The following is a 12,589-nucleotide window of genomic DNA, read 5'->3' on the forward strand; positions in this document are numbered from 1 at the left end:
TACCGACAATGATGACAAAAAAGAGAAATGGTAACAGGGATGGGGCGCTAGGGGTGATAATTTATTTCTCCCGTTGCAACGCACGGGCACTTTTGCTTTATTATTTTTTTAAAAAAATAAAGCACGGGTTGAGTCAGCTGGGTTCACCATCGCGTCATTTTTATAAAAAGGTCCCTGTCGTTTTTGATAATTAACCCGCGCTACTGTATACTTGAGTGGTAAACAGAGGAAAAACGTTTCGTGTGTTTGGGCTTGGGACTCGCTGGGCTTTAGGGGAAAAAATAGCACGGCAGCCTCTCCTTCTTCCTGGGACGACACGGCACCGCCGCCATGAATCCCGCCGCCACGCGCGGCCGGTCTACCTCTCCAGCTACCCTCAAGCAGCGCCGCTGTTGCCCAGTTCTTCCCCTCCTCACCCGTCCCAACTCCTCACCCCTAGCCTCCTTCGCCTCAAGGCGGACGTCTCTGATTTGGATATGATTCCATGGCGTGTTCACGCCGCCACGCGCAGTCGGTCTTCCTCTCCAGCTACCCTCCAGCAGTGTCATCGTTGCCCTGTTCTTCCCCTCCTCCCCCGCCCCAACTCCTAACCCCCAGCCTCCTCCGCCTCAGAGGCGGACGACTCCGATTTGGAGCTCAAGTACTGCCTCCCCCGCACCTCCATCCCCATGTACGTCCTCCCGTTAGGTTTGTACAAATTTAAGATCTAGAATTAAAGGATTCTAAGGTTGAATAGAAGGAGGGACAGAAAGAATGGGTAGCAATTTGTTCGGGGATTTCATTTTTTGTGCCAACCTCTGAGATCCCCTTCTCTGCCATGGATTTGGATGCTTGCAGATTTGGATTGGGGTGCAACAGAGATGAGGAAGGACAAAGCACGAACAGCTCAAGTGAGAGTGAACGGATATGAGCACACAACCCTCTCAGGTGGGATTGCCATATTCTATGCTCATATTCAAAGTATCATCTAATGTCTCTAATGTTTGGCCAAAGGCTCCATATATAATTTGATCTTTGATTTCTAGATCGCTAACCACATGTGCCATTTGATTTCAGAGTATCTATTAATTTTTCCTGTTCTTCAGATCATTGAGAGGTAGTTTGGTTTGCCGTGGTTTTTGCAGGTGACGTTGGCTGATCAGGATACCCAATTCTCAAACAAACAACCTGAGATGCTCTAGATATGGAAGTTCACCGCCAAGCTCGACCAACAAGTTTTTTGGTTCATGTTCAATGGGAGGTGAAGAGTGTTGAGCAGGTATTGATGCAGGTCCAAGGTAAACTCTATTTTTCTTCTTTTATTGTGTTTATTAGATGAACATGTCAAAGGTGCAGATGGACATGATGAAGCCGTGAATTGTCACACAGGTCATTGAGCTTCTTGGGTTTGACACAGCTCACCCTCGTCTACGAAACGAAAAATCTCGGCATGCCTAAATAAAAGGGGTCGTGGGTTGCGAATCAAAAAAACCCGGTTAGTATAAATAAAGGAAATTATGGGCTCTGAAGCGAAAAATTCTAGTTGACATAAATAAAGGGGATTGTGGGCTACGAAACGAATATCTCAATTGAGCAGGATTGTTGTATGCTAAATGAAAAATAAAAGCGACTGGTCTGTGAAACGAAAAATAAGCAAAGGCCTCCCAGTTGGCATAAATAAACGGGCACTGGTTGAACAACTTCAGTATTTTATACTAATGCTATTTTCATTTAAAGGCTGAATTTTGTCACCCCGTTGCAACGCACGAGCATATGTCCTAGAATATATTTGGAAGGCAGAGTTCGTGAAAACAAATGTCAGTCCTTTTTTCTTCTGAAAAGCTCTCTTCATTCTTTTTCACGTCTATTCTTATTGCTTGAGAATTGTTGCGGTCCGTACCATGTATCCACCGTTTCCTAAGGAGAGTGTTCCTATGCTAAAAACTGTTGTTTTGTCCTCATAGATTTTTGTTCTATGGGATTTGTGCGGTCTAAATAGTACTGTATTTAGTTTTATGAAAGGATGCAAAAGCAATACTAGGGCTTCCAGTGTATACTGATTGCTAAAGGATGCAATAGTATTTGTGTAGTGGGGAAGTGTCATTCCCTCTGTTTACCAATTGGCCTCCTCCTCTTAAGAGATCTAACCCTTGTTACCATAAGGAAAAAGCAAAGACTATTATGACACCATAAAGTTTGAATTCAGAGAAGTATATGCTGAAGAACACCAGAATTAGTCTTCATGAACCATCATCGCCTTGTTGATGATGCTTCACATATAAGTTTTCTGGTCCTTTACAAGGTCTTCTAATTATTCAGAAGCGATGTCAAATGGTACGTACCATTTTTAATTTTAATTTTCTTGAATTGTTAAGTTGAGAACGGATGCTTGCATTTCCATTTGGGAAAAAGAGAGGAGAAAGTGATGGATTGGAGCTTTCACGGAACATTATTACTGTCTAGAAAATTCATGGCAATAGGGCCAATGGTTGAACATATAAATCTTTTTGAAGTAAATTCTTTTGTAACTCTCAGTCTCAGTACTACCTTGTCGATTGATACTTAGAGGACCAGAGGGAAAAATCCAAAGCAAAGCCCTACACATGCAGCCCCTGCCCAAAAGGAGCAACTGCATTTTGTCTATAATGCATATTTGACTGAAATTCCTGTTTCTATTTTTTGCAGAGCGCTCACAAATTAAACAACCTATGAAATGGCTAGAAGGGACTGGATATCCTACTTGGTATGTGGTTTTAGAAGCAACTTAGGTTCCAGCTTGCTGTGAATTTTATGATTTATCACTGTTATACTGTTAACTACTTAACTTGATACTGAAACATTGGAACCATAGTATTTGAAGTGGAATTCTGAGCAGGCTTCAACAATTCAGTAAAGGCCTATGAAACATCTATGATTTCACTAGAGAGTGGATTTGCACTCAAGGAGCAACTCGAGCAGCTTTGCGCACATGCCTAAACCTACTTTCATGTCGGTGATGTTCATATGTGTGTTGTTCTGTATCATTCTTTACCTCTAGGGTGTGATTGTAATCCATTTTCAAACTTTTTCTAATAGATGCTCATTGAGCTTATTTTCATGTAAACGCACATGTACATTCTCGGCAAAAACAAGAAAGTGTGGTGTGCTCGACCTTCTCCCAGTCCAACCTTGACCTGGAAGCATGTCAAACAAAAACACCAAACTTTACACCAGCATCAAGCCCCTAGAAATAGTCTATCACCTGTATCTTTGCGTATCACTGAGATGGAGCTAGAAGACAGTTTTTTTTATCAGTTTAGGTGTTAACTCCTTGTGACAGGTACATGTGAATATCATTGTTGTGTAGAGAGAAAAATATTCAGATTAGAAAACATTTAGCTTAAGGTGTAACTGGTAACCAATTACTCTTGGTCTCACTATTTTATCTTTTTGATGGACATTTTACATCTCTTTTGATTACTAAGTCTTTTATTTTCTATTATTTTTTCTTCCTGTTCTGATGTCAACTGAAACAAGAACACGAGGCACATCATTTTGCTTCTAACCCCACACAATTAAGGGAATTTCTTTCTTTCTTTAAACATCACCTTATTTTCTATCTTTGTTTTGATAATATGGTCCTTGGTACTTTTGATTATATTAAATGTTGTTTTGCTACTTGCAAAGTTGTTTAAGTGGTGAATTGTTTTTCAGGTTTCTAAGCATTTTTCTTTTGTACCCGTTGCAACACATGAGCCTTTGTGCTAGTAATATAAAAGTGTATAAATAAGCCCATTAAATATCCAAAACACAATATATAATAGCATGGAGCAATCAAAAATTATAGATACATTGAAGACGTATCAAGCATTCCCAAGCTTAATTTCTACTCGTCCTCGAGTAGGTAAATGATAAAGACAGAATTTTTGATGTGGAATGCTTCCTAACATATTTCTGAATGTAGTTTTCTTTATTGTGGCATGAATGTTCAGATCCAAAAGATTCAAGATAAAAGTTTAATATTGACATAAAAATAATAATACTTCAAGCATACTAACTAAGCAATCATGCTTCTGAAAATAATATTGCCAAAGAAAGTTTATCCCTACAAAATCATATAGTTTGGTTATGTTTCATTTTCATCACACAAGAATTCTCTCATCATGCACAACCTCGATGACAAGCCAAGCAATTGTTTCATACTTTAGTAATCTTAAACTTTTTTCAACTTTCACGCGATACATGAGCGTGAGCCATGGATATAACATTATGGGTGGAATAGAATATAATGAAGGGGGTTATGTGGAGAAGAAAAAAAGGAGAAAGTCTCACATTGACGCAGCTAATCAATGAGCTAGGGAGATGCCCATCAATTGATGTCAATGCAAGGAGTAGGGATTGCCATGCAACTGATGCACTAGAGCTATAAATGTATGAAAGCTCAACAAAAGAAACTAAGTGAGCGTGCATCCAACTTGCTTACTCACGAAGACCTAGGACACTTGATGAGGCCTATTATTGGAATATACAAGCCAAGTTCTATAATAAAAAAATTCCCACTAGTATACGAAAATGACAAAAGCGAGTCACTCTCTATCATAAAGATCATGGTGCTACTTTGAAGCACAAGTGTGGAAAAAATGATAGTAGCATTGCCCCTTTTATTTTTTATCTTTTTGGGCCTTCTTTTTTTATTTGGCCTTTCCCTTTTTTTGGACAATGTTCTATTAATGATGATCATCACACTTCTATTTATTTATTTACAACTCAATGATTACAACTCGATACTAGAACAAAATATGACTCTATATGAATGCTTCCGGCGGTGTACCGGAATGTGCAATGACTCATGAGTGACATGTATGAACGAATTATGAACGGTGGCTTTTGCCACAAATACGATGTCAAGTACATGATCATGCAAGGCAATATGACAATGATGATGTGTGTCATAATAAACGGAACGGTGAAAAGTTGCATGGCAATATATCTCGGAATGGCTATGGAAATGTCATAATAGGTAGGTATGTTGGCTGTTTTGAGGAAGATATAATGAGGTTTATGTGTGATAGAGCGCATCGTATCACAGGGTTTGGATGCACCGGCGAGGTTTGCACGAACTCTCAAGGTGAGAAAGGGCCATGCATGGTACCAAAAAGGCTAGCAATGATGGAAGGGTGAGAGTGCGTATAATCCATGGACTCAACATTAGTCATAAAGATCTCACATACTTATTGCAAAAATCTACAAGTCATCAAAAATCAAGTATTACCTGCATGCTCCTAGGGGGATAGATTGATAGAGATCATCGCTCGTCCCCGACCGCCACTCATAAGGAAGACAATCAAATAACACCTCATGTTTCAAATTTGTTACACAACGTTTATCATACATGCATGCTATGTGACTTGCAAACTTCAATACAAGTATTTCTCAAATTCACAACTACTCAACTAGCGCAACTTTAATATCACTATCTCCATATCTCAAAACAATCATCAAGTATCAAACTTCTCTTAGTATTCAATGCACTTATATGAAAGTTTTTTTATAATATCAAAAGCAAATTACCATGCTGTTCTAAAATACTCTAAAAATAATATAAGTGAAGCATGAGAGATCAATTATTTCTATAAAATGAAACCACCACCGTGCTCTAAAAAATATAAGTGAAGCACTAGAGCAAAAACTATATAGCTCAAAAGATATAAGTGAAGCACATAGAGTATTCTAATAAATTTCGATTCATGTGTGTCTCTCTCAAAAGGTGTGTACAACAAGGATGATTGTGGTGAACTAAAAAGCAAAGAATCAAATCATACAAGATGCTCTAAGCAAAACACATATCATGTGGTGAATAAAAATATAGCTCCAAATAAAGTTACCGATAGACGAAGACAAAAGAGGGGATGCCTTCCGGGGCATTCCCAAGCTTAGGCTTTTTGGTGTCCACGGATTTTACCTTGGGGTGCCTTGGGCATCCCCAAGCTTAGGCTCTTACCACTACTTGTTCCATAATCCATCAAATCTTTACCCAAAACTTGAAAACTTCACAACACAAAACTTAACAGAAAATCTCGTGAGCTCCGTTAGCGAAAAAAAAACAAAACACCACTTCAAGGTACTGTAGCGAACTCATTATTTATTTATATTGGTGTTAAACTTACTGTATTTCAACTTCTCTATGGTTTATAAACTCCATTACTAGCCATAGATTCATCAAAATAAACAAACAACACACGAAAAACAAAATCTGTCAATAACAGAACAGTCTGTAGTAATACGTAACTAACCCAAACTTATGGAACCCCAAAAATTTTAAAATAAATTTCTGGACGTGGGGAATTTATATATTAATCACCTGCAAAAATAATTAACTAAATAACACTCTTCAATAAAAAATGGCAGTAATTATCGCGAGCGCTAAAGTTTCTGTTTTTTACTGCAAGATTAAAAAGACTTTCCCCAAGTCTTCCCAACGGTTCTACTTGGCACAAACACTAATTCAACACAAAAAATACAACCAAAACAAAGGATACATGAATTATTTATTTATTACTAAACATAATCAAAAAGCAAAAATATAATTGGGTTGCCTCCCAACAAGCGCTTTTCTTTAAAGCCTTATAGCTAGGCATAATATTTCAATGATGCTCACATGAAAGACAAGAATTGAAGCACAAAGAGAGCATCATAAAACACATGACAAACACATCTAAGTCTAACATACTTCCTATGCATAGGCCTCTTACAGGAAAACAAATTATCAAGGCAAGCAAAAACAAGCATATGCAAGGAAAGCGGAAAGAAACAATAGCAATCTCAACATAACGAGAGGTAATCTAGTGACATGAAAATTTCTACAACCATATTTTCCTCTCTCATAATAATTACATGCAGGATCATAAGCAAATTCAACAATATAGCTATCACAAAACATATTCTTAACACGATCCACATGTATGCAAAGTTGACACTCTTCCAAAATAGTGGAATTAATATTAACTAAAGTCATGACCTCTCCAAACCCACTTTTATCAAAAACTTCATAAGATTGAATATTATCCAAATATATGGGATCTAAAATTGACACTCTTCCAAACCCACTTTCAATATTATTGCAAACATTATAGTCAATCTCATATTTATCATGGGGCTTAAATAAATTTTCAAGTTCATAAGAAGAATCATCCCAATCATGATCATTGCAACAAATAGTAGTCATAGCAAAACTAGCATCCCCAAGCTTGAGGTTTTGCATATCATTAACACAAATTGTCATTAATAGAATTTACGATAACATCATTGCAATCATGCTTTTCATATAAGGAACTATCAAGTATGGGCGCAATAGCAACGATCTCATGTTTAACATAAGGAACTATAGCAAATTCATCTTCATAAATATTGGCATCATGGCAACAAGAATAGCAAGCATCATGTTCATCAAGGGATATTTCAATCAAATCATCGGAATCATAATTATCTATAGATTCATCCATATCATTATATTCTTCCGAAGCAGTGGTCATTCTTTCAACAAATTCTTTGACATAGACATTATGAGCATAGTTTTCATGCCAGTATTTAAGTATGTCAAGATTTTCAGATTCATAGAGAGTAATATCATACTTTTCAATCAAAGAAGCAACTTCATAAGCACCCTTAAAAGCAATAAATTCTTCAATTTGTTCGATATCGTAGTAACTATAAACACCCTTTGCATAAGAAGATAAGATTTCATTATCATTAAACTCACATAGGTAGGGGTGTTTTTTATGGTTCTTAGAGCAACAAGTCAGATCACAAATTTCACAAAGATTCCAAGCATAACATAGCAATCTGTTTATTTGATCCCATAAGAGTATCCCTTTTTCAGACAAACGCTGACGCACAAAATGAGCATGCTCATCTAAAGATTTCCCATCAACTAGGCTAGTAGGGGTTTCAGCACGAGCGCATAAGGATCGAAGATGATCCAAGTAGAACACTTTAAGTGGATCCATAACAATAGTTTTTTAGCAAGCAAAGATGCAAGAAAATAGAAGGATGGAAACACAAACAAAGATACATACGGGAAGAAGGCGAATGGAAAAGGGGAGAATAAAACGTCAAGGGTGAGGTGGGGGAGAGAAAACGAGAGGCAAATGGCAAATAATGTAATGCGTGGGGTAAGAGTTTGAGATGGGTACTTGGTATGTCTTGACTTGATGTAGATCTCCCCGGCAACGGTGCAAGAAATCCTTCTTGCTACCTCTTGAGCACTGCCTTGTTTTTCCCTTGAAGAGGACAGGGTGATGCAGCAAAGTAGCGCAAGTATTTCCCTCAGTTTTTGAGAACCAAGGTATCAATTCAGTAGGAGACTACATGCAAGTCCCTCGTACCTACACAAAAAATAAGAACCTCGCAACCAACACGATAAAGGGGTTGTCAATCCCTTCATAGTCACTTACGAGAGTGAGATATGATAGAGATAATAATAATAAGATAAATATTTTTGGTATTTTTATGATATAGATTGAAAGCAAAGATTGCAAAATAAACGGTGCCAGAGATAGCTAGTTGACGGAAGATTCATATGATGGAAGATAGACCTGGGGGCCATAGGTTTCACTAGTGGCTTCTCTCAAGATAGCATAAGTATTACGGTGGGTGAACAAATTACTGTCGAGCAATTGATAGAATTGAGCATAGTTATGAGAATATCCGTGACAAGTAGACTGACTCCAGCCTGCATCTACTACTATTACTCCACACATCGACCGCTATCCAGCATGCATCTAGAGTGTTAAGTTCATAAGAACGGAGTAACGCTTTAAGCAAGATGACATGATGTAGAGGGATAAACTCATGCAATATGATATAAACCCCATCTTTTTATCCTCGATGGCAACAATACAATACCTGTTGTTTCCCCTACTGTCACTAGGATCGAGCACCGCAAGATTGAACCCAAAGCTAAGCACTTCTCCCATTGCAAGAAAGATCAATCTAGTAGGCCAAACCAAATTGAAAGTTCGAAGAGACATGCAAGTATAACCAATCATACATAAAAGAATTCAGAGAAGATTCAAATATTGTTCATAGATAATTTTGATCATAAACTCACAATTCATTGGATCTCGACAAACACACCGCAAAAGAAGATTACATCAAATAGATCTCCAAGAGAATCAAGGAGAATTTTGTATTGAGATCCAAAGGGAGAGAAGAAGCCATCTAGCTAATAACTATGGACCCGGAGGTCTGAGGTAAACTACTCACACATCATCGGAGAGGCTATGGTGTTGATGTAGAAGCCCACCGTGATCAATGCCCCCTCCGACGGAGCATCGGAAAAGGCCCCAAGATGGGATCTCACGGGTACAGAAGGTTGCAACGGTGGAATTAGGTTTTCGTGGTGCTCCTGGATGTTTTCAGGGTACGTAGGTATATATAGGAGGAAGAAGTAGGTCGGTGGAGCCACGAGGGGCCCACAAGGGTGGAGGGCGCGCCCAGGGGGGTAGGCGTGCCACCCTGCCTCGTGGCTTCCTCGTTGGTTGCTTGACGTCCACTCCAAGTCCTCTGGATCACGTTTGTTCCAAAAATCAAGCTCCCGAAGGTTTCATTCCGTTTGGACTCCGTTTGATATTATTTTTCTGCGAACCACCGAAATAGGCAAAAAACAGCAATTTGGGCTGGGCCTTCGGTAAATAGGTTAGTCCCAAAAATAATATAAAAGTGTATAAATAAGCCCATTAAACATCCAAAACAGAATATATAATAGCATGGAGCAATCAAAAATTATAGATACGTTGGAGACGTATCAAAGACAGCCTTCCTGACCACGTGTGGGGCGTACTGCTACACTTGCATGCCGTTCGGGCTGCGCAACGCAGGTGCGACCTTCCAACGGCTCATGCACATCGCCCTAGGTCAGCAGCTCGGGAGGAACGCTGAGGCATACGTCGACGACATTGTGGTAATGTCTCGGGAGGCAAGAACTTTGATTCAAGACATGGAGGAGACCTTCGCAAGCCTGCGCCAGGTAGACCTGTGGCTCAACCTAGAGAAGTGCGTGTTTGGTGTCCCCTCTAGAAAGCTGCTGGGCTTCCTCGTGTCCCATAGGGGGATCGAGGCTAACCCGAAGAAGGTCAAGGCGATAGAAGACATGAGCCCACCACAAAATCTCAAAGAGATGCAGAAGCTTGTAGGCTACGTGACCTCGCTGGGGCGCTTCATCTCCAAGCTGGGAAAGCGCGCCCTGCCATTCTTCAAGCTGATGAAGAAGAAGGACCCGTTAGAGTGAACCCCGGAGGCTGACCAAGCATTTCAAGACCTCTAGAGATACCTGACCAGCCCTCCGGTGATGGTGGCGCCTCGCCCTCTCGAGCCCCTGGTGCTTTACCTTGCCGCCACTCCCTACTCCGCTAGCGCAGCTCTAGTGGCGGTTCGGGAAGAGCGCCAGGCCAAGGGCCTACTGAGGGTGTCTTGGACTAGGGGGTACCCATCACGTCGTCCCCCGACCAGCTGGATCGGGCCGAGGACCCCCATGGCGGCTCATTCATGGGCCAGTTCGGACAGCCCCTGCCGCATACAAGGAAGACTCCACAAGACTTGGCGTACAAGACGAGGACTTTCTTAAACCCTAGGCCTACGGTGCATATATAAACCGAGGCCAGGCTAGTCAATAGACATCTCATATTCATTACTACAATCTCATGGTGGATACCAGTACTATGTACTATTCCCATATAAATACAATCAAAAGCAGGACGTAGAGTTTTACCTCCATCAAGAGGGCCCGAAGCTGGGTAAAATCCCTGTCCATGTTACCATCCCTCCAAGATGCCTAGCTTAGGACCCTTACTACGAGATACGTCGGATATTGAACCGACATTGGTGCTTTCATTGAGAGCCTGCTGGGTGATCGTCATGGATCAATGGGATGATCAGGTGATATTTTTTCAGTTAGATCTGTTCTACATAAATTATATTTTTCTGTAAATTATTGTCGCTGCCTTGGGTTACTCGTTCGCAGTGCCAGACAGAGATTAAGGAATTTTATGGCCGTGGCCTGCGTTCCGCCATGCGCCAAATCCCAAGTCTCAACCTACCATGGCCACTGTGAGCACGTATAGGCGGCAGCCGAAGAGGGAGCAAAGTCGTGTAGCAATCATGCCCGTGAAGTGGCAGCCAAGGAGATTCTCTTTCCCCCTTTTTTTCTTAATTTGGCCCACTGCCTCCCAAAAGCGTCGGCCGATGTGAAACTCCAATCGGAGCAGCAGGGTTCGGGCCCCGGATTGATCAGTTGCTTCTTTAGTGCAATACCAAGTCCGGCAGCCGTACTCAATTCGGCCCCTAGCAACCACACATCCATCCAGGGAAGGGTCTTGGCTTCCTTTTCCTTTTTCTTTCTAAACTAAGTATTAAATTTTTTGCTAGTCGGCCATTGCTTCTATTGACTATGCATAGATCAGCTCATCCAATGGTGGTTTGCTCTTGAATACTTACGAGATGCCAAACTACGTCGTATCAATTGGAATATGATGTCTGATTGCTGCATCTTCCGATGGTGTCTCATAAATCATCAGGTGTTATTCTTCCTAATAATTATGTATAATTAATTGTTTATGCAAGTATATTTCTTGTTTGTTTGTACTATCTCTTGTGTACACAAATCACAGTACGACCTATATAATGATCGAATCAATTTTCTGTTCGCGGTCTGTTCGGGACCCGGGTTGCTCTGCGAGTTGGGACTTCGTCGTGCCTTCATGATAATCGACCTCGACTACGCTCACATTGCCACTTCGGCGAGCCGTCATCGTCTCGTCTGCATCGACCAAACCATGGCGTCGCCTCGGCATGCGTCCCTGTGCCGGCATCTCCGCGCTGCCACTCCACCGCATCTTCGGATGACTCCATATTCTTTTAATTATTTATTTCACTTAAATCAATTAAGTAGAATATTTTTAAATTATTTCTTTGTTATTACTTTTGTGGTTGCACAATTTTATGTGCGCAAATAATTAACTTCGACCATGTCACACGGTCACCTTGGTGTCACCTTGCCGACCTACTCCACCACTTCGGCTGGACCGGGGGCTTTTCCTCGCCACATTGGCCGAGCCGTGTCACTACTTAGGAGTGCCGAACTCCTTGCTCGGTCATCTCGGGACGGGCTTGGGGGCTGGGACTTCAAACCCTCTGAGGATCATGCACTGCGGGAGGATCGGTCAATGGCGATCCAGATCGGTGGCATCATACAGGAAATATTCCATCTATCATTCCTTTTCTTTATTATTTACCATTTAAATATAAGGGTTAAACGAGGTCGACCTTTTTGCTAGTCCATCCACTGTACGTGCAATTTTCACATATGCGTATTAATAATTTATATATCTAATGGATGTACCTTCTGCTTAATCAAAGTGTGCTAGTTGTGTAGTCCACCAATGATATGTCCGGCAACCCAGCTGAGGAGACTGCGCAGAAGCCATTCCACGTGAGCATGGAATTCGGTACTGGCGCTACTCGTTAGCATCCAAACGTGATTTCCCGCAGTCGGTTAAATTTCAGTCCGCTGTTGATTTCGACTGCGTCACGCGGTCGGCTCGCCGACCTACTCCGCCAGCTTGGCTAGACCGGG

At 40.9% G+C, this 12,589-nt stretch overlaps 1 long non-coding RNA gene across 5 annotated transcripts; it reads left to right on the forward strand.

Moving 5' to 3' along the window:
• Positions 1–237: 237 nt before the first annotated feature.
• LOC125551442 (uncharacterized) lies at positions 238–3,418 on the forward strand. Of its 5 annotated transcripts, none has more exons than XR_007302642.1 (4): positions 238–670; positions 838–927; positions 1,125–2,967; positions 3,055–3,418. It is a non-coding gene; the product is annotated as an uncharacterized LOC125551442 (long non-coding RNA). The 5 variants fall into 5 exon arrangements; XR_015600717.1 differs by having other exon boundaries at positions 1,125–2,313; positions 2,665–3,418; XR_015600716.1 differs by having other exon boundaries at positions 1,125–1,277; positions 1,369–3,418.
• The last annotated feature ends 9,171 nt before the right edge of the window (positions 3,419–12,589 follow it).

The sequence above is a fragment of the Triticum urartu genome, chromosome 4A (assembly GCF_056163025.1).
Source record: "Triticum urartu cultivar PI428250 chromosome 4A, HENAU_Tu73, whole genome shotgun sequence".
In the NCBI taxonomy this organism is placed as follows: Eukaryota; Viridiplantae; Streptophyta; class Magnoliopsida; order Poales; family Poaceae; genus Triticum; species Triticum urartu.